The sequence below is a fragment of the Corythoichthys intestinalis genome, chromosome 10 (assembly GCF_030265065.1).
Source record: "Corythoichthys intestinalis isolate RoL2023-P3 chromosome 10, ASM3026506v1, whole genome shotgun sequence".
NCBI classification, from domain to species: Eukaryota; Metazoa; Chordata; class Actinopteri; order Syngnathiformes; family Syngnathidae; genus Corythoichthys; species Corythoichthys intestinalis.
In genome coordinates, this window is record NC_080404.1 from 52194113 (window position 1) to 52216426 (window position 22314).

The window sequence follows — 22314 nt, forward strand, 5'->3', positions numbered from 1 at the left end:
CATTTATCCATTAAGAATTACAAATCTTTCTATCCGTGGATCCCTCTCACAGAAAGAATGTTGATAATGTAAATGCCATCTTGAGGATTTATTGTCATAATAAACAAATACAGTACTTATGTACTGTATGTTGAATGTATATATTCGTCTGAGTTTTATTCATTTTTTTCTTAATGCATTGCCAAAATGTATATGATCGGGAAAAATTATCGGGAATGATTGGAATTGAATCGGGAGCACAAAAAAAAAAGCAGTCGGATCGGGAAATATCGGGATCGGCAGATACTCAAACTAAAACGATCGGGGGCAAAAAAAACATGATCGAAACAACTCTAATTATCATACTGTACACTTAATCAGCATGTTGTTCTATAATGTATTTGTTTTTTATGTTAAATTGCCTTTCAAGCTGAAATATCTGTTCTATGTGCTGGATTTTATCAAGTAAATTTCCCCAAAAAATGCGACTTATACTCCAGTGCGACTTATATATGTTTTTTTCCTCTTCATTGGGCATTTTATGGCTGGTGCGACTTATACTAATGTGCGACTTATAGTCCGAAAAATTCGGTAAATGTGATGTCATAGATTGCCGATAGAGATGTCCCGATCATGCCAATCGATCGGGTCCGATCACGTCATTTTCAAAGTATCGGAATCGGCAAAAAAATATCGGATATGCCTTTTTTTTTATTTTATTTTATTATTTTTTTAATTAAATCGTTTTCTAATTGTATTTAACGTTACAGACATAATATGTTACACTCATCCAGAATCTTTAGTTTAGGCTTAAGGTAGGGTTATCAAATTTATCCCGTTAACGGCAGTAATTTTTTTTTTTTTTTTCCAATTTATCACGTTAAAATATTTAACGCAATTAACGCATGCGCTATACGACCCACTCACGCATTGTTGCGTTCAATCTGTAATGGCGCCGTTTTACCTATACATATATATACATACAGCTAAAAGGCAGCGTAAAATGAGTAGATTTGGAGCCTTTTTTTAATTGGCTAAAGCCTTACAATCCCTCTCTCATCAATTAGAAATATCGTGAGAAGCAATGTGGGGAAGAAAGGTAGTAATTGATCTTTTTCTTAACACCCTATGTTATTTCCCAACGCAGAGAAGATATATCAATTGGTACAGTCATGGTTGCACTTCCCATCATGCATTTGGGCAGAACAGTTAAATGGCTAAAGTATCATTTACTGAAAGCTCAACAAATACACTAGATGGCAATATTTAGTCACAATATACAAAGTCACATTTATCCTTTAAGAATTACAAGTCTTTCTATCCGTGGATCCCTCTCACAGAAAGAATGTTAATAATGTAAATGCCATCTTGAGGATTTATTGTCATAATAAACAAATACAGTACATATGTACTGTATGTTGAATGTATATATTCGTCCGAGTTTTATTCATGTTTTTCTTAATGCATTGCCAAAATGTATATGATCGGGAAAAATTATCAGGAATGATTGGAATTGAATCGGGAGAAAAAAAAAGAAAAAAAAAGCAATCGGATTGGGAAATATCGGGATCAGCAGATACTCAAACTAAAACGATCGGATCGGGAGCAAAAAAACATGATCGGAACAACCCTAATTGCCAACGCTGAAAATTCAGAACAAATGCAAAGGGAACGTAACATTGGTAAACAATTAATGCCAAGTATTGAGTAAGAGTATTTTTTTTAAAGGATCCCATAATTGCAGCCCACACAACAACAAAAAAACAGACAATAAAACTGTTGCAAAAGAGTTGTGAAATGATCCCTGCAGGGTGGCCAACCTTTTGAATGGAGGCTCTTTCAAATACAAACACAGCAATATGTTCTGTCACAATGAAAAGCACTAGTATGCTATGATGGGCTGATTACCACGGGGGAAAGAAAAACACATCTGGACAAGTAACAATTGAGACATAAGTGTGATGTTTCGATGGTGTGAACATCTCGCCTCAGGTCAACATGTCGACACTGTGGTAAGCAGATAATGGCCACCATTTGCCACAAAAGACTAAGTGCTGCTAAAATGGTCACCACTTAAGGTGCGAGGCTTATTCAAGTATGACATATGGTCTCGTTTGGAATAAAGAAGTGTGCCAACATTAGAGTTAAAATGAATAAATTCGTCCATTCAGCAAATTGTCTCCCAAAAAACAAGAACTGCTGACTCAATAACTATTTTGTCATATTTCAACTACTGGCATTCCGCCTGCACCATAACCAATTAAACAAAAAGAGCATTATCATGGAGTAGAGGTCGACCGATATGGGATTTTTGCCGATACCAATATCTAAAAAAAAGAAATTTTGCCGATTGCCGATATCCACAGACGATTTTATAAGCCGATATATTTTTTTAAAGCACTTAGATTATGCAGGGTCCTTCCTTCCAGGGTATATAATATATGTATATACTGTATATTACAGTGGTACCTCTACATACAAATTTAATTTGTTCCAGGACCAGTTTGTAAGTCGAAATAGTCGTATGTTGAGCGGGAATTTTCCCATAAGAATTAGAGATGTCTCGATCGATCGGATCCGATCACGTCATTTTCAAAGTATCGGAATTGGCAAAAAAATATCGGACATGCCTTTTTTTAATATATATATATTTTTTAATTAAATCGTTTTCTAATTGTATTTAACGTTACAGACATAATATGTTACACTCATCCAGAGTCTTTAGTTTAGGCTTAAGGTAGGGTTATCAAATTTATCCCGATAACGGCGGTAATTTTTTTTTTTTTTTAAATGTATCATGTTAAAATGTTTAACGCAATTAATGCATGCCCTGCACGACCCACTCATGCATTGTCGCGCTCAATCTGTAATGGCGCCGCTTTACCAATATAGAGAGATAAAAGACAGCATCAAATGAGTAGAGTGAATTTTGGCAGCCTTTGAAGCCTTTTTTTAATTGGCTAAAGCCTTGCAATCCCTCTCCCTAAGATTAGAAATATAATGGGAAGCAATGTGGGGAAGCAAGGTAGCAATTGATCTTTTTCTTAACACCTTAAATTATTTCCCAACGCAGAGAAGATAAATCAATTGGTAGCACTACGCACAGTCTTGGTTCCACTTCCCATCATGCATTTGGGCATAGCTACAGTATCATTTACTGAAAGCTCAACAAATACACTAGATGCCAATATTTAGTCACAATATACAAAGTCACAAGTTTTTCTATCCGTGGATCCCTCTCACAGAAAGAATGTTAATAATGTAAATGCCATCTTGAGGATTTATTTTCATAATAAACAAATACAGTACTTGTGTACTGTATGTTGAATGCATATATTCTTCCGAGTTCTATTCATTTTTTTCTTAATGCATTGCCAAAATGTATATGATCGGGAAAAATTATCGGGAATGATTGGAATTGAATCGGGAGCAAAAAAAAGTAATCGGATCGGGAAATATCAGGATCGGCAGATACTCAAATTAAAACAATCGGGATCGGATCGGGAGCAAAAAAACATGATCGGAACAACCCTAATAAGAATACATTATAACTCGATTAATTTGTTCCACAGCCCAAAACCTTTTGCTAAATCCCGAAAGAAATACTGTTGGAACAATTACAAATGGCAATTACACATAGCAAAACAAATATTGGAATACTAATTAATAATGATAAAAATAACGTAACGAATCGGGTTCTAATGTGGCGGTTGTGTTTTGCATGCTGTTCCTGAACGCATCGTGTGACTGACGACAGAGTGGGAGAGGTACGTAAGAGTTTTTTTTTTCTCTTTTCATGTTGTTATTGGCGTCCGCTACAGCGGACAGTAGCCGTGTTGTGTTGCACAAGTTCAGAAATTAATAATTAACAACCTGCTGATGTTACAATAATAATAATTATTTCACTTTATCTCAGTGCTTCTCAAATAGTGGGGCGCGCCCTCCAGGGGTGGCGCATGTGAGCTCTGGGAATATGTTTTTTTTTGTTTGTTTGTTTTTTTGCCGTACTAGAATAAAGTGTACTTGCACATCCACTCAGTGAGTGGCAGTGGCGCTCTCATTTTCAGAGTGCGCGCAGTATTTTTGAACTAAGCAAGAGCACACAGAAAAGAGATATGAAGAAGAGGTGTGCGCAGTTTTCGAAAGCCGTCTTCCCACCGGACTCACGCAGCGACCCACTGTCTTCTCCGGTTCTCACGTGTCCGCCCGAGAAGTGCCATTTTCGGCTTGGGATCGTCACGATGACTGCCCTCACCTACGGTTCTCCCTCGGCCGCCGAGAATGCGCTTTTTTCGGGCCGTTTGCCTTTTGGCTTTGACTTTTAATACAGTGGGGAAAAAAGGAAAAAACACAGTTTGCTGTATCTAAAAATGATTATAGCGGACAGCCGGAAGCCAGATCAATTAAGGCAAGGCAAATTTATTTATATAGCACAATTCAACACAAGGCAATTCAAAGTTCTTTACATCACATGAAGATCATAAAAATCACATTTAAATCAATACAACGTAAAAACCAAGACAAAAGATCGCATTTAATCACAAATAGAATAAAAATAAAAATAAAACAAATAAAAATAAAACAAAAACTACTACTACTAATAATAATTGAAATCAGTAATGGAGATAAGCACAAGAGGAATAGAAAGCAGGTAGATTGAAATATATAGCCAGTTATGGATATGTAGTGCTAAACAAAAGCTTTTTTAGCCCTGATTTAAAAGAGGTAACAGTTTGAGCATACTTCAGACGTTCAGGTAACTTGTTCCAGAGGTGAGGAGCATAATAACTAAATGCTGCCTCACCCTGCTTGGTTCTTGTTCTTGGAACATGCAGAAGACCGGTTCCAGACGACCTTAGGGGTCTAGATGTCTCATAGGAATCTAACAAGTCAAGCATGTATTTTGGTCCAAGGCCATTAAGTGTTTTGTAGACGAGCAGTAGTATTTTATAGTCTATCCTTTGACTCACTGGAAGCCAGTGTAGCGATTTCAAAACCGGTGAAATGAGGTCCAGCTTCCTTGTATTTGTGAGGACTCTGGCTGCAGCATTCTGTACTTGCTGCAGCTTCCTGACTGATTTTTTATCAAGACCTGTAAATATACCGGTGCAATAGTCCAATCTGCTGAAAATGAATGCATGCATAAGTTTTTCCATGTCTTGTTGAGTCAGAAGCCCCTTAATTCTGGTTATATTTTTTCGGTGGTAATGAGCGGATTTAGTGACGGACTTTAGATGGCTATCAAATTTTAGGTCTGAATCAATAATTACGCCAAGGTTTCTGACTTGATTTGTAGCTGTAAGTGACATTGTGCTAAGTTGCCTGCTTATCTTTGACCTTTCCTCTTTTGGCCCAAAAATGATCACCTCTGTCTTCTCCACATTTAACTGGAGAAAATTCTGGCACATCCATTCATTGATTTGGTGAATGCATTTACTAAGGGAGACTAAGGGACTATAATAATGTGGGGACACAGAAATGTACAGTTGTGTGTCATCTGCATAGGCGTGATAGGAGTTGTCATACTGTTCCATTATCTGAGCTAACGGAAGCATATAGATGTTAAATAAGAGTGGTCCAAGAATTGACCCTTGAGGGACTCCACACGTGAATTTGGTTTGTTCTGACTGATAGTTTCCGATTGACACAAAGAAATCCCTATCATGTAAATAGGATGTGCAGTGGCGCCCCCAGGGGGTGGCCAGGGGTGGCCACGGCCACCCCTATAAATTTGTTGGCCACCCCACTGGCCACCCCGCTTGCCAGTATATCATTAGATTGTTGTAGCATTAGTTATGCATTTCATCCCAAATGCAAATCTGCCAGCACCTGCTTTTCCCCAGTAATTATTTTGTTTTGTTAAATGTAGACCTTATGCCTAATATATACATAACACAATTAAACAGAATTGTTGTGGAAGTCAAAATGTTGACTGGACAGTTATGGACTATGCACATTAAATCATTAGTAACATCAAATATTACACAATACACCAAAGTATATCAGTCGCCATGTCCTTAAGTCTTTCTGATAGTTTTCCCATGACCTTTTTACTGCAATAATATAATGAAAACTTGAAATTATGGCTTTTAGTTTTGGTGTGCCACCCCAAGATTTTAAGTGGCCCAATCTGGCCACCCCTATGAAAAATTTCTGGAGGCGCCACTGAGGATGTGAACCACTGAAGAATAGTGTCAGTAAGCCCTACCCACTGTTCCAATCTGCTGAGTAGTATGTTGTGATCAACCGTGTTGAATGCGGCGCTGAGATCCAATAGTAACGGAACAGATGATTTGCCTGCATCGGTATTCCGACGAATATCATTTAGGACTTTGATAAGCACGGTCTCGGTGCTGTGTTGTGGCCGAAATCCAGACTGAAATGAGTTGAAAAGATTGTTTTGCATCATAAAAGTCTGGATCTGTTCGAACACAACCCTTTCGATAATTTTCCCCAGGAATGTCAGATTTGATATTGGCCTGTAATTGCTAATGGTTGAGGCATCCAGATTAGGTTTTTTTAGGAGAGATTTTATTACTGCAATTAAGACGCCACTTAAAGACATTAGACCCCAATCTCATTGATAAGCCGCTTGATTGTTTTTCAGCGAAAACGTGGCGAATATTGCCAACAATTGTCCCGCTTTGTCCGTGTTATATCAGTAAACCAGTGAGCACTGTTAGCATGCTCAGTGCTAAATAACACCACATCATTGCAAATGAGGTGATACTGTGAGCAGCGAAGATAAAAACTGTCCTTTTGTCCAAAGACACTTTTTTTTTCTTCTTTTATTCAGTTTTGTTTTTTCTGTCAATTTTTTGTCAAATTGTCCTCATGAGTTAAGGTTTCTAATCGATTTTTTTAAAAATTATTTACTGATTTTATTACATTTTATTTTTCAGAATCAAATGGTCAAAAATGTACCTTAAGTGTATTTTTACAATTTGGATGTTGACTTTTTTTTTTTTTAATTATTAAATTCAGGCAAATTGATGCGCGTTAAGTCTTTTCTGTTACAAACAAAGTAATGTTAATAAAGTTATACTTTTATCCTAAGTTCATTTATATTACTGTTTTTTCTTTAGTAGAAAAAAGGACACAATGTTAGGAAGATGCGTACTTATAATAATAATTTTATAGACAAATTATACTATTTACAGTGGCGGCAGAGAGTTTGGGGGGGGCGCAAAATATTTACGTCTTCCTTGGGGGGGGGTGTACCAGAAAATAATTGAGAAGCACTGCTTTAACTTATAAAGACTGGCAAACGGAGGTCGGATCGGAACCGTCAGGATCGTAGATCAGTTTCAGTCATTCATTAAATTAATTCTAAGACCTATTATGGAGGTCTCTATATTTATGAATACGACTGTGCTGCAAATTTGGTTGGCAGCTGTGTTAAATGACCTCAGAATTTGAAAGTTTTATTTCCTTTTGTTTACAAAGCCTCACTAGAGTGAGCTTATTAGAGTTCTCTGTGTTTCTTCCTGGGGGGTGTCATTTAGAGAGAGGTGTTTATTTTTGTGTGGATGAATTTGGAATTCTTAAGGAGGAAAAAATCTGTGATGTCCTAATGTGGCCGCTGTGGTTTTATATTTAATATGTCAACAATTACACACAGAAACAGACCACCCATATATACTGTAACTGTCTACTGATGACCGTACTTTCCATTATTTCATCACTAAATGCAAGAATATGTCATTCCTTGCATCGTTTTCATCAACCATATCGAAGATGGGGCCAACGGCACTATGTTGGAGAGAATCATGAGTGCAAGTGGAAGACATCTTGGAAGCGAGCCAAGGTGTGGCAACAGCGGTGAGGGGCATTCTCCTCATGACTGGGGGAGCGACCTCATTTTCCGAATAAAAGCCAGTCTACATAACGCCTCTCTCGCCACGACCAAGGGAAATGCTGCGCTGCTATACCCATGGTTTTCTGTCACCAATCAAAATTATTGTCTCCACTTATCCAACAGCGGTTTCAATGTTAACATGTTATTATTATAATTGGTCTTAAAGTAATGCATAAATACAGTGCCTTGCAAAAGTATTCGCCCCCCTTGAACCTTGCAACCTTTCGCCACATTTCAGGCTTCAAACATAAAGATATAAAATTTTTATTTTTTGTCAAGAATCAACAACAAGTGGGACACAATCGTGAAGTGGAACAACATTTATTGGATAATTTAAACTTTTTTAACAAATAAAAAACTGAAAAGTGGGGCGTGCAATATTATTCGGCCCCCTTGCGTTAATACTTTGTAGCGCCACCTTTTGCTCCAATTACAGCTGCAAGTCGCTTGGGGTATGTTTCTATCAGTTTTGCACATCGAGAGACTGACATTCTTGCCCATTCTTCCTTGCAAAACAGCTCGAGCTCAGTGAGGTTGGATGGAGAGTGTTTGTGAACAGCAGTCTTCAGCTCTTTCCACAGATTCTCCATTGGATTCAGGTCTGGACTTTGACTTGGCCATTCTAACACCTGGATACGTTTATTTTTGAACCATTCCATTGTAGATTTGGCTTTATGTTTTGGATCATTGTCCTGTTGGAAGATAAATCTCCGTCCCAGTCTCAGGTCTTGTGCAGATACCAACAGGTTTTCTTCCAGAATGTTCCTGTATTTGGCTGCATCCATCTTCCCGTCAATTTTAACCATCTTTCCTGTCCCTGCTGAAGAAAAGCAGGCCCAAACCATGATGCTGCCACCACCATGTTTGACAGTGGGGATGGTGTGTTCAGGGTGATGAGCTGTGTTGCTTTTACGCCAAACATATCGTTTTGCATTGTGGCCAAAAAGTTCAATTTTGGTTTCATCTGACCAGAGCACCTTCTTCCACATGTTTGGTGTGTCTCCCAGGTGGCTTGTGGCAAACTTTAAATGAGACTTTTTATGGATATCTTTGAGAAATGGCCTGAGAAATGGCTTTCTTCTTGCCACTCTTCCATAAAGGCCAGATTTTTGCAGTGTACGACTGATTGTTGTCCTATGGACAGACTCTCCCACCTCAGCTGTAGATCCCTGCAGTTCATCCAGAGTGATCATGGGCCTCTTGGCTGCATCTCTGATCAGTTTTCTCCTTGTTTGAGAAGAAAGTTTGGAAGGACGGCCGGGTCTTGGTAGATTTGCAGTGGTCTGATGCTCCTTCCATTTCAATATGATGGCTTGCACAGTGCTCCTTGAGATGTTTAAAGCTTGGGAAATCTTTTTGTATCCAAATCCGGCTTTAAACTTCTCCACAACAGTATCCCGGACCTGCCTGGTGTGTTCCTTGGTTTTCATAATGCTCTCTGCACTTTAAACAGAACCCTGAGACTATCACAGAGCAGGTGCATTTATACAGAGACTTGATTACACACAGGTGGATTCTATTTATCATCATCGGTCATTTAGGACAACATTGGATCATTCAGAGATCATCACTGAACTTCTGGAGTGAGTTTGCTGCACTGAAAGTAAAGGGGCCGAATAATATTGCACGCCCCACTTTTCAGTTTTTTATTTGTTAAAAAAGTTTAAATTATCCAATAAATGTTGTTGCACTTCACGATTGTGTCCCACTTGTTGCTGATTCTTGACAAAAATATTAAATTTCATATCTTTATGTTTGAAGCCTGAAATGTCGCGAAAGGTTGCAAGATTCAAGGGGGCCGAATACTTTTGCAAGGCACTGTACTTTAGCGGCATTAGCCTTTTAATTGCTTTACACTCAAGCAGGGTGGCAACTAACGATTACTTTTATAATCCATTAATCGGACAATGAATTAAACGATTAATCGATTTATAGACAAGTTTCCGAGGTACTTCCGCTTTACTTCTTATGTCTGCAAGCAACTTCTGTTTTAGAATTTCTCCATCCAAAACAACAGTGGAGCTGGAGAACATTACTCATCAAAATCCTTTAAAAAAGACAATTTGGAAATACCGCATCCATCTGCCATCATCACGACAGGGGAGGACAACATGTTCATGCAGGCAGGTGTGGAACCAAGCTCGTGCCACCACAACGACCGGGTGTTTTTTTTAAGTGATCCTCGATCTTTAAGACAAGTCATTCTTAAAAGATAAATATTATTATGAGTTATAATAATTTGATATTAAAACCCCTCTTAATGTTTTCGTTTTGATAAAATTTGTAAAATTATTTTAAGTGATAGGTCGCCATTCTCGTTACGTCGCAGTGCGTGACGTCACCGGGCCGAACTTCCAGCGTATCACTCTTAGCTACCCCAACTTGTCGTCGGTTCTGCCCTTGCAATTTGAACCAGATCGGAAAAGTGAAGAGCAGGACAGCACTGTTGGTCGTTCACAAGACGAGCAGCAAAGGCAAAATGAGAACAGGAAATACAGTACCTCACAAGAGAAGAATTGGGCAAAACTGGTGATGTACTCGCTGCAAGTGCGTCTCAATGGAGCAGAGAGTGTATGCTGTTGAGAACTCCGGTTTTTGTTGGCAGATCTTCAAAGTAAGATATTGCGTTTTCAAACTTATCCCAGTATAGTTATGTAGATTGTTAATGTCCAGAGCTGTCGTATGCTTTACATACAGTACAAGCCAACAGTTTGGCAGGAACAAATCCTGGAATCGAGTGTAATCCATGTCTTGTACATTGTAAGGCGTGGTAGGTAGGATACGTGCATAAAAGTACCAAAAAGGGGAGAAGCTTCCACTTATGCACATTTATTCACACAAAAAAACAATATTTTGACCTTGACCACTCGTCACTCGGGAGCTCAGCGGTAGGCACACACGCGTTCCCAGACGAACTCCATAAAAGTCAGGTCCATGTAAGAGTCACTGAGGTCACTGTAGCGTGCCATAGTGCTTTAATTATTTGGTATGATTTGGGGAAAACTCCCACCAAGAATAGACAACAAAAAAGATAGCAATAGTAATCCAAATCCGCATTTTTTTCACTCACTCGAAGATCCAGGAATTAGACCGATCTCATGGCAATGTTGCAACCGGGATCAGGCCGTCGAATCCACAAAATAGACTGATCCCAAAAGCCACTGTGGGACCGACGAATCCAGAAACTAGACTGATCCGAAACCAATATTGCAGCCGCGGTGGGACCGTCGGATCCAGAAATTAGACGGATCCCTTACTTGACTGAGGATCCAGGAAAAATGTTTGGGCGCCAGATGTGACGCATGGTAGGTAGGATACGAGCATACAGGGACCAAAAAGGGGAAAAGCTTCCACTTATGCACATTTATTCACAAAAAATAATAATTCCACCTTGACCACTCACGTCAACGGCAGCAATATGCAATTGTTGTACATGCTACAAATTTGGAAACATCCCATTTAAGTCATCACTGCGAGCCCGCAAACCATGGCGCCAACTATCGGTCAAAATATGTACTAAATATGATAAAATATTGCCATTGATTCAACATTTTATGTGTTTCTAACAACATATTTTAGTACAAGACAACAATTGTGGTTTATTAAAGCCTACATGTATTTAAGGTAGAGGATCACTTTAACAGGAAGGGGTTATGGGGGAACAGAAGAAAAGAAACACAAGAGAAGAAAGAAAAGAAACACAAACAGCAACAAGAAATACATTGAACGTCTACACTAACGACTAATATGTTGGTGCTATCGTCAGCTACATGTATTACCGGTTGACACCACGTGGGGTGCCTGTTGACCAGGGAAAGAGGGGGACGGGGGTGGGGAAGTCTATAAGCTAAGTGATTGAAAGGGGTAGAGTGTACACAAATCAGCTCTGTGATCTAGAACCCAGTAATTGTGTGAATCCCTTGTGAGTGTAAGCCCGTTGGCGACTGACTCTACGCCGCCCAATCCAAGCACCGGGACCCGGCACCCGAGCGCGCCCTATCACATCCAGCCGGATGCAAGCCCCACCAAGCGCGGGGGGTCAGTGCAGCTCATCCCTCCATCTCCTGACTATCCGGACCACTGGCTGGATGGATGTCCTCGTTGACCCCCCCCCCATCTCATCTGGCTAGATGGACCTCTTCTTGTTCCCTTACTCTATTGCATCTTTACAAACTGTAACTCCGTCTACTAATTCCCATTAGCAGTCCTGGTGCATCCTGTCTATCTGTCCTGGGAGTGGATCCCTCCTGACTGTGGTACTCCCCAAGGTTTCTCATTTCTCCCAAAGAGTTTTGGAGTTTTTCCTTGCCGACATGGAGTGTCTAAGGATGGGGGATGCCCAGGACTTGACCTTTATTTATTTCATCTACTGTTTCTGACTTCGTATCATATTGCCTCTGCAAAGCCCTTTGAGATAAACTTGTTGTGATATAGACCCTACCCACCGACGTCACAAAATCACGTGATCGCTGTATTGTTCCGCCCCCTTGTCCGTCATTTTGTGTCCGTATTATCAATGGTCTCAATTGATCGAGCAATTTATAATGCATTTCATGGAAGACCCGGTGCTTTCGGATGCCGTAAACTCACTTGATGCGTTGCATAAAAGGCGTTATGTGGAAAAGCTTCAGTTTATCCATTCGCCAGATCCATATTTGATGCCTAAATCGATGTTTTTCGACCCGCTGTCTCCGCCGTATTTGCCTGACATCTGCTAGCTACCCTGATATGTACAACTATCTTGTCCACACAAAATCAGCCTATTCTCACGAAAGTTTGAAAAACTTTAAGAGCTTGGAGGCTTATAAATATTTCGTTGCTGGTTGGGTGAAACAGGTCCTCGTCCACGAAAATTCGGCAGGAATCTATCTTGTGCTTGGAAAGGTGAGTTACGAAATTTTCAATTCAAAATCTTTTGTTCTTGCTAACATCCACTGTCAAGTCTAATGTATTTCATGTCAAATGTCAATGGAGCTAGGGCTTTTAATGTTTATATGGTTTAGCGATAGCACTCTCACTACATACATACGTGTATGTTGTCGGCGATTAGCCTAGCAATGATCTCAATTGTGGTTGTCAGCCCAAAACCCTCTAAATATATATTAAATGCATCTTACCAGATATAAAATGACTACTACATAATCTGTGGTAATCGTTTGGAGCCCAGTTTTCTCGTCGAATTGCAGCAGCCCATCTTGCTCTCTCCTCTCCGGGTCTCTCGGAATCCGGTACAACTTCAAGTCTCTCCGTCTATCTTCTCTGTTATTGCAACTGACCGCCACACACGCCTTCACCACTTTGATTATTAATGTTAACGAGCAGAAAAACACGCCGTAAATAGGAGAAATGTACGTAGCCGTAACAGGCAAACACGATGTGTTGACGGACAATTGGGCGGCACCAGTCAGGTGGGCGGAGATGTGACGTCAAGTGGGTAGGGTCTATAGGGCTATACAAATAAAATTGAATTGAAGTGAATCCCTCCTCCCGCAGCCCAGAAATCGAGCCATCGCACCCCCCCCAGGATCCAAGGTGGTCCCCCGGCCCCCCCGTGCACCCATCAACGGGCCTTCAGGGATGGCAAGAGGGGATGCACCAAGTGGGGGCGCACTCGCACTTGTTTACGCGAAGAAGAGCGCTCACACACCAGAAGAAGGCGGACAGCTACGCAGCCACTGCAAATTCGTTGGCAACTAGTTTATTATTTTATCTTAATTATCAATTAGTTGTTGCGGCCTTACACTCAAAAATCCAGCAGCCTAAGAGATATCCTAACTCCAATACACGCATTATTAAACCAAGTCAGGATCCAAAAAAATGTATTTTGTGTGCTATTCAGTCAGCCACAAGTGGACAGTAAAAACACTTGCATTGAATTAAATCATAATGACAGCAAGTTGGATGTGCCGTCCCAAATTCCATTAAATACGGATCAAATCAAAATCCAAGTGTTGCATAATAAGTCGGCCGGACACTGCTGCCATTATTGCAAGAAGCGTGTCACATTATTGGGGTCGTGAGATGGCACTACGGGTGACCTGTGGGTAACGGTATAAGTGATATAGCACAATTGGACGGTAAAGTCACGGACAAGAGCCCCGAGAGAGCGTTAAAGAATAGGATGTTGATGAAGTGTGTAGGTGTGGACGCTGTTTGGAGACTTTGCGGTATTTTGAATTACTGCTGGCAGTTTAACAACAGCTGAAACAAAAACCAGAAGGAGTCTTGATTTTGAGTTTGACCCTGGAATGCTGACATCTTTGGCACGATTGAGTCCAAGGGTTTATACGGACGTTGTCGGGGCTTATTTAAAACAGCATTTCAATGTATCATTTTAAAAGAGAACACTCTCTAAAGTAGACATCATGTGGTTTCCATAACTGACTTTATAGAAATATGGAAAACATAACCTACACACTAGATTATGTATTGTTTCTTTAAAGTTTGCTCAAAAGTGTTACGGTCATTTGATTAACTCTTTCAGGGACAGCGCTCACTACAATGCTCCTAAATGGGGGCATTTCACCCCTAAAAATTGACACAACCCTAGTAAATGTTTCATTTACTTGCACCTGTGCAAGTAGGAATTTTGCAGATTCATATTTTAGTCTTTACCGCTTTGCAAATAGAAAAAAAAACACGAACCCCAACTGCAAATGCTTTGCAAAAGAAAGCAAGCGCAAGCACACACGATCCCCAATTTGTAAAGCGTGCCCACAGTGGATTTCTTTACACCAAGCGTTTTACCTATTGCAGATTCAGTCATCCCAGCCTGGTGCCTGTGTGCAATTTTGTCTCTTGTGTCCTTTGACAGCTCTTTGGTCTTGGCCATAGTGGAGTTTGGAGTGTGACTGACTGAGATTGTGGACAGGTGTCTTTTATACCGATAATGAGTTAAAACAGGTGCCATTAATACAGGTAACGAGTGGAACCTCGTTAGACCTCGTTAGAAGAAGTTAGACCTCTTTGACAGACAGAAATCTTGCTTGTTTGTAGGTGACTAAATACTTATTTTCCACTCTAATATGGAAATAAATTCTTTAAAAATCAAACAATGTGATTTTCTGGGTTTTTTTTTTTTCCTACATTGTTTCTCTCATGGTTGAGGTTTACCGATGTTGACAGTTACAGGGCTCTCTAATCTTTTCAAGTAGGAGAACTTGCACAATTGGTGGTTGACTAAATACTTATTTGCCCCACTGTATAGGCCTATATAGGGTGAGGGTTTAGGGTTTCTCAACTTGAGCATTTATAATTTCTTAGTTAAGGGACACATGTGCTACACATTACAATAAGGGTCCAAAAAGCATTCAGTAATCGTTAATAAATGCTAAAGGGGGGGGGGGGGGGGGTATGCTTTTTGGACCCTTATTGTAAAGTGTAGCACATGTGTCCTTTAACTAAGAAATTATAATTTTACCAAATCATTACTTACTGCCTGGTTATACATTAACTAATGCATTAACTAATGCTTTAACTCATGTTAATTAATAATATTTTCTAGACCCAGCCTCCGGCACGGTTTTCTGTTATTTTCCACCTGTAAGCTTCTCGAACTATGGACAAGTGAAATCGGGTTTTGCTGCAAGATTGCTGCTCAAAGCAGATGCGGTGCCCACCATACACCAGCCACCTAAATGTCCCGAGAAATCAAGAAAGAGGACGATGACTGGCAAAGGAGGCTAAGGCTAAGCAAAGGAGGGAGCAGCCAAGCTCGATATGGCCAGAGTGAGTACTCTTTTATAATAAAAAAAATATCACGCATTGGATACAGGACTGGACACATGTATAAATTATCGTTCGCAAAATATATAGAACAAATCCTCTGATCTCATTCATATTTGTGTCTGTTGGCAGAGCGAAAAACTATGATAGCGCAATAAATGATAATTATTCTATACATTACTTTATTTTGCGATCACGGTGTATCAGCTTCACAAAAAGAAATGCAAAAAATATCATTCGTTGTTTCCCACACGATCTGCTGCCGATGTTTCATCAGTGTCATTGCTCTCCTCAATGACCGTTTCATTACGCTGCATTGGCGTTCGTTTGGGCTCAAATTGGTAACCTAAAACACAAATTAAAGCTCCGTAACTCTCCTCGTCACCATTAGATGAACATTCGTTACGTCCTTCTACGTCGGATTCGTCGCTGAAACTAGAAACGAAATTGTCTGCCATCATCGCCGCCATTCAGTATTAAAGCACTGAGCCTTTTTTCTTGTTGAAGAAACACCCCTCACTGTCAATTCTGAATTCTCTTTTATTGACAACGAGGGGTGTTTCCTCATGAGGGAACCTGGAATATGTGCAGGACGAACACAATGCAACAGCATAAACAGCTCAAAACACCGCTAATTCTCCCCTCACTAGAAGGAATTATATTGATGCAGACAGGCGCTGCCCCCCTAGTGGCCGGTGGCACTCTCTTCACTTGTCGTGACGTACCGCACACAATCTGCCAGATCTCGGGCGCCGGTCGTTTTAGCTTGACAATCGAGCCAAATTTCTCTCATTTTCTTGTGTGTAATTACACGAAGTGGCATGATATGAATACAAAAGGCATGCGTTTATGGATAAATGATGGAATACTAACATTTTCCCAGGGCATGACATACTCTTTAAACATTAGTTATTGTCTAAAAATGCATTAACTAATGTTAATTAAGGGACCCTTATTGTAAAAAGTACCGGAAGGTTTAAAGAAGGCTCACCGAGAACAAGTTGACAATTTATTCAGGTCGACAGCGATCAAACCGGCAAGGTGAAACAAAAAGACTCAGGCGGGGAGGCAAGGTCACCCTATCACACGTCAACAAAAGGTTTCCGAGAAAAAATGCTCACGATTAATTACACATTCAGGGGCAGGAAGAAGGGTGCGTTTGGGCTTATTGTCTGTTTGTGGATTGGACAGGAGGATTCCGGAGTTACTATTGTCCGGGCAACGAGGGTTGTGGATTTTGCCACCTCAGCGTCAAAGGGGCTCTTGAAGTCTTGCCAGTCGTGTTATTAGTTGGATATCGGGCGTTAAGCCTGAACGATATCACGATGTGTGCGTGCGCGATAGTCCCATCGCAAGCTCGTGCGATAGTTTTTATTTTTTTAAATCCACATATGCCTTGCTTTCTGCTCTGCGCACAGCCTCACACCCTCCCTCTACCAGCCCTTTGTTCCTCTCAGTCACTGCGGCACTTGCTTATTAAAGTTAACGATGGCTTTGATCTGGCTAAAGAAGCCGGGCAGCAATCTGTCAATCATCGTTTAACTTGTTAAACAGTTTCTGCAAGGAAGCCGCGCTGGAATGAATGTTTGTGTGTTTGGAGACGCTGGAGACATATAAATGCCAGAAGTGATCATGAGGAGTTTGAAATTTCTACATGTCACTCCAACTGTTACAGCTAAGGTAGATAAACAGAAGCATTTAATAAAGCCAAGCATTTATCTACTACAGTACTTTATTCTTGTTCAAAAATGATTTGGTTGGACAGTTATGTTTAAAACTGATGATAATTATGACATTTGAAAAGCTTGAAAACCATTTATTTATATACATTTTTTAAATCACTTTGGGGGGAAAAGTGAAAAAAAAACATGTCTTATATGTATCTCTTTCCAATGCTAAATCTGAATAAATGCATTAAGCACAAAAAACACACACAAAAAAAAATAATAAAATGGGGGGGTGCGCTACTTCGCGGTTTTTCACTTATCGCGGCGGGTTCTGGTCCCCATTAACCGCCAAAAACGAGGGATCACTGTACACTTTGGTGATGGTGAGTCATCCAAAGTCTTTCCAAACAGCTATTCAAGTCATCTACTGAAAATGTCTTTAAAAAATATATATATACATTTTTTTAATATCGCAATATAATATCACAATATATCGCAAACCCCCAAAAAAACGCAACGATAGTTTTTTCCAATATCGTTCAGGCCTATCGGGCGTTCTCCGGTGTTCGTTGTGTTGGGACAGAGAATACCGCCATTTGTTCTGGACTGTCCGGGAGAACTGATTGGGAATCAGTTGCATGACGCATGCGTTGGGCTTCTGTGATAAGAAGGCGTTATGTATCTTTATGCTCTATATTCTGCTTGTTTTCCTTAACTACGGTATATATGCTATTTATTTTATATTGGGTTTGTTAGAGTAATACAAACAGTCAAACAGTAAATACGAGAAACAATACTAATCCCTGATTGATTATATTATGTGTGTTAAAATAATGCAAACAGTTAGACTGTGCCTACGAGAGTATTTTATTGTATTAAACAGTGACAATTAGAGGACAACTGCATGTTGATTTACAGCGTGCACCTCTGAATCTTGGAAGTTTGTAAAAAATGTTAGTCTGGAGCCCTGTAAACACCTAAGAAAAGACCCTGATATAGAGTATCATAATTCGTGCATGAATTAATCCTTCAATCTTAACATTACTTCTAGAAAATGGAGGTGAATGTAACTTGTTGCATGATATATTTTCTGGCCAAATCCCCATTAGAGTGGTCAATAGATGATCTAATTCCCACACATTGGAGTTTGGCTTTGTCCACGAGATATTTCATCAGTGCACAGGTCTTTTACGGACCTCCTGGGACTAGCCATCATATGTCATAAAGCCAGTCAAAGCATTTTAATCTCACATCTGCTCCTCGTTACTGTTCCATGCAAAAGAAACACAGTGCTGGGATTTGCCATTGCACCTCACCCAGACGATGGAAGAAGAATAAGAATGGAGAGAGAAAATGAAGGAACCAGGAGTTCGACTGAAAAATACGTTAGTGTTATTTTTTTTTTGCTAAGTTTCAGTGAAATTAGATCATTATTAGACTCCATTCCCCACCATGGAGTTGCTTTTACAGGTCACCATAGGACACCAAAATCAACACCTGCAAACTTCATCATGATACGCTTTAGAGGAAGTTATTGTAAGTTACTTTCTCCTGTCGCTCTTAAAGTTGCTGTACGCTATCCCTAAGAACAAGTCACTATCTTCAAATCCTGCACATTCCACACACTTTTTTTTAAACAGAAAAGCTTCAATCGATTGTGGATGCACTTTCATACGTTTAAACAAGTACAGTGGTACCTTTACTTATGAAATTAATTGGTTCTAGAACAAGGGCGTAGGTTTGCATCGGGACGGTAGGGACATTACACTAACAACTTTTCAGGATGCTCAAAATATTCCCACCAACTATTAAGCAACTGTATTTGCATCATATAATGAATGAATGATTTCAGTTATATAGATACAGTGGTATGAAAAATTATCTGAACCTTTTGGAATTTCTCACATTTCTGCATAAAATCGCCATAACATGTGAGCTGATCTTTGTCAAAATCACACAGACGTAAAAGCAGTGTCTGCTTTAACTAAAACCACCCAAACATTTATAGGTTTTCCATATTTTAATGAGGATAGCATGCAAACAATGCCAGAAGGGGGGAAATATAAGTAAGTGAACCCTCTACCTAAGGAGACTTAAAGAGCAATTGAAACCAATTTTTACCAAACAATTTAAGTCAGGTGTGTGCCCAATTGCTGATGAGTGGTTTAAAGCTGCCCTACCCACTATAAAACACACACCTGGTAAGAATTGTCTTGATGAGAAGCATTGTCTGATGTGCATGAATGGCTTATTCAAAAGAGTTGTCTGAAGACCTGCGATCAAGAATTGTTGATTTGTATAAAGCTGGAAAAGGATACAAAACCATCTTTAAAAGTCTGGATGTTTGTCAATCGACAGTCAGATAAGTTGTCAACAAATGAAGATCATTTGGCACTGTTGATTCTCTCCCAAGGAGTGGCCGTTCATCAAAGATGACGCCAAGAGTTCAGCGCAGAATACTCAGAGAGGTAATACAGAACCGTAGAGTGTCTGCTAAAGACTTACAGACATCACTGGCACAGTCCAATAACTGTGTGCACACATGAACTATATGTACAACTATGGCCAAGAATGGTGTTCATGGGAGGATTCCACGGAGGAAGCCACTGCTGTCTGAAAAAAAACATTGTTTCTCGTTTAATGTTCGCATAAAGGCACTTGGACACTCCACAGAAGTTTTGGCAAAATATTTTGTTGACTGATGAAACCTAAGTTGAATTGTTTGGGAATAAAACACAACTTCATGTGTAGATGAAAAATGGAAGAGCTCCCAACATCAACACCTCATCCCCTCAGTGAAGCATGGTGGAGGGAGCATCATGATTTGGGGCTGTTTTGCTGCCTCAGGGCCTGGACAACTTGCAGTCATTAATGGAAGAATGAATTCAAAAGTTTTTTTCAGGATGTTTTGCAGGAAAACCTGTCTGCCAGACAGTTAAAGCTCAAAACAGGATGGATGCTGCAACAAGACAATGATCCAAAACAGAGAAGTAAACCAACTTCAGAATGGTTTCAGAAGAAAAAAATACACATTCTGGATAGGCCAAGTCAAAGTCCAGACTTGAACCCCATTGAGATGCTGTGGGATGACCTATAGAAAGCGATTCATGCCAGACATCCCAGGAATCTGACTGAACTACAGCAGTTTTGTAGAGAAGAATTGGCCAAGATTAGTCCGCATTGATGTGCCAGACTGATCTACAGGTACAGGAAGCGTCTTGTTGTTAGTTATTGCTGCCAAAGGGATGGGGGGGGGGGGGGGGGGCAAAAATTATAAATGTGATGGTTCACTTACTTATTGTTTGCATACTATCATCATTAAAATATGAAAACCTAAAAATGTTTGGGTGGTTTTAGTTAAAGCAGATTTTTCATCTGTGTGATTTTGACAAAGATCCGATCACATTTGATGGTGATTTTATGCAGAAATGTGAGAAATTCCAAAAGGCTCAGATACTTTTTCATACCACTGTACCCAATGTAATAATACGACTTTTTTTCCTCATAGTACTAGTACGACTTTAATCACGTAGTCCTATTTTTTTTTTTTTCATACCACTTTAAAAGACGTCAGTATTGTGGAGGTGGGTGAAACACCGCTAATTTTGCTACTGAAAGTCCGACCTGCATCAGAGTTAGCGTCCCATTAAACTGTGTGAACTTGCTAACGTGCAAAACTACTGCGCTCAGGCCAGCCTTCACAAGGAACAACAAAGTCAAACCAGCCGTTCCTCATTTGGATCATTATGCATTATGTGCATTAAAGTTCATTTAAAAAAATAAATAAATAAAATCGGGGAGCTATCCAAGAATGGGTCCACTTCAGGGGGACAGCAAATTAGTTGATAGTAGGGCTGTCAAACGATTAAAATTTTTAATCGAGTTAATTACAGCTTAAAAATGAATTAATCGTTATTAATCGCAATTCAAACCATCTATAAAATATGCCATATTTTTCTGTAAATTATTGTCGGAATGGAAAGATAAGACACAAAACGGATATATACATTCAACATACGGTACATAAGTACTTTATTTGTTTATTATAACAATAAATCAAAAAGATGGCATTAACATTATTAACATTCTCTTAAAGTTCTTAAAAGATAAATGTTTGTACAAGTTATAGAAATTTTATATTAAAACACCTCTTAATGTTTTTGTTTTATTTAAATTTGTAAAATTTTCAATGAAAAAATAAAGTACCATAGTAGCTCGCCATTATTGATGTCAATAATTACACCATGCTCACTCATGGTACTAACCCATAAAATCAGTTGGACCCAAGCGCCAGCAGAGGGCGCCAAACATAAAAAAACAAGTAACAAGCGGGCATTACACTCTCCTGTCATTTTAATCTGTTTGAGCGGGGCATGTGCGTTAATTGCGTCAAATATTTTAACGTGATTAATTTAAAAAATTAATTACCGCCTGTTAACGCGATCATTTTGACAGCCCTAGTTAATAGTAGCAGTGTTTTGCCATTGCGGGGTTTTCTACTTGACTGTTACTTGGATAGATATGAGTAGTAAAGTTCATTTTTGTTCTTTTCATAAGAATGCAGTTATAACACAATCTGAAACAAAGATGCCCTCTGATTTAGAAATTTGCCCATCTCAGGCCATTGAATAGAAAGAGCCATTTTTATATGCTTTGATTGATATGTGGTGGGTGATGAGAAGTCGTCCTCTGGGTCATGACAAAAAGCTGGGGCCAAAGAAAATGCATTATACAAGAATGAATCAGAGACCAGCTTGAACAAAATGGAATAGATAGATGGAGTCTATTTGGCAAAATCGGAGAGGACCGTTTTTCACGCTTAGAACGATTGAAAAATGAATTCATGCTGTGATACACAGTTTAACCCTTAAATTAGCCTGACGTGTTTATCATTGCCGCTATAACAGATGATTCCTAGCGGCCGGTTGAATGCATTGCAGTAAAGAGGAAGGCAAACGCACAAATATACACACACACTTGCACACATGACTTCCGAAGACAGAGGCCAGCCTGTTTTACAAGTAGGTCAGAGCAGAGATAGAGAGAGGCAGCATGAGGGAGCGAGCTGAAGGAAGAGGCTGCGGC

At 39.7% G+C, this 22314-nt stretch overlaps 1 protein-coding gene and 1 long non-coding RNA gene across 3 annotated transcripts in view; both read right to left on the reverse strand.

Annotated features, from left to right (window-relative positions):
* The window catches only part of LOC130923510 (uncharacterized), a 226808-nt gene that overhangs the window by 137674 nt on the left and 66820 nt on the right, over positions 1-22314 (reverse strand). The gene's annotated exons all lie outside the window — the stretch shown is intronic.
* The window catches only part of zcchc24 (zinc finger, CCHC domain containing 24), a 149361-nt gene that overhangs the window by 101451 nt on the left and 25596 nt on the right, over positions 1-22314 (reverse strand). The window lies entirely within an intron of this gene.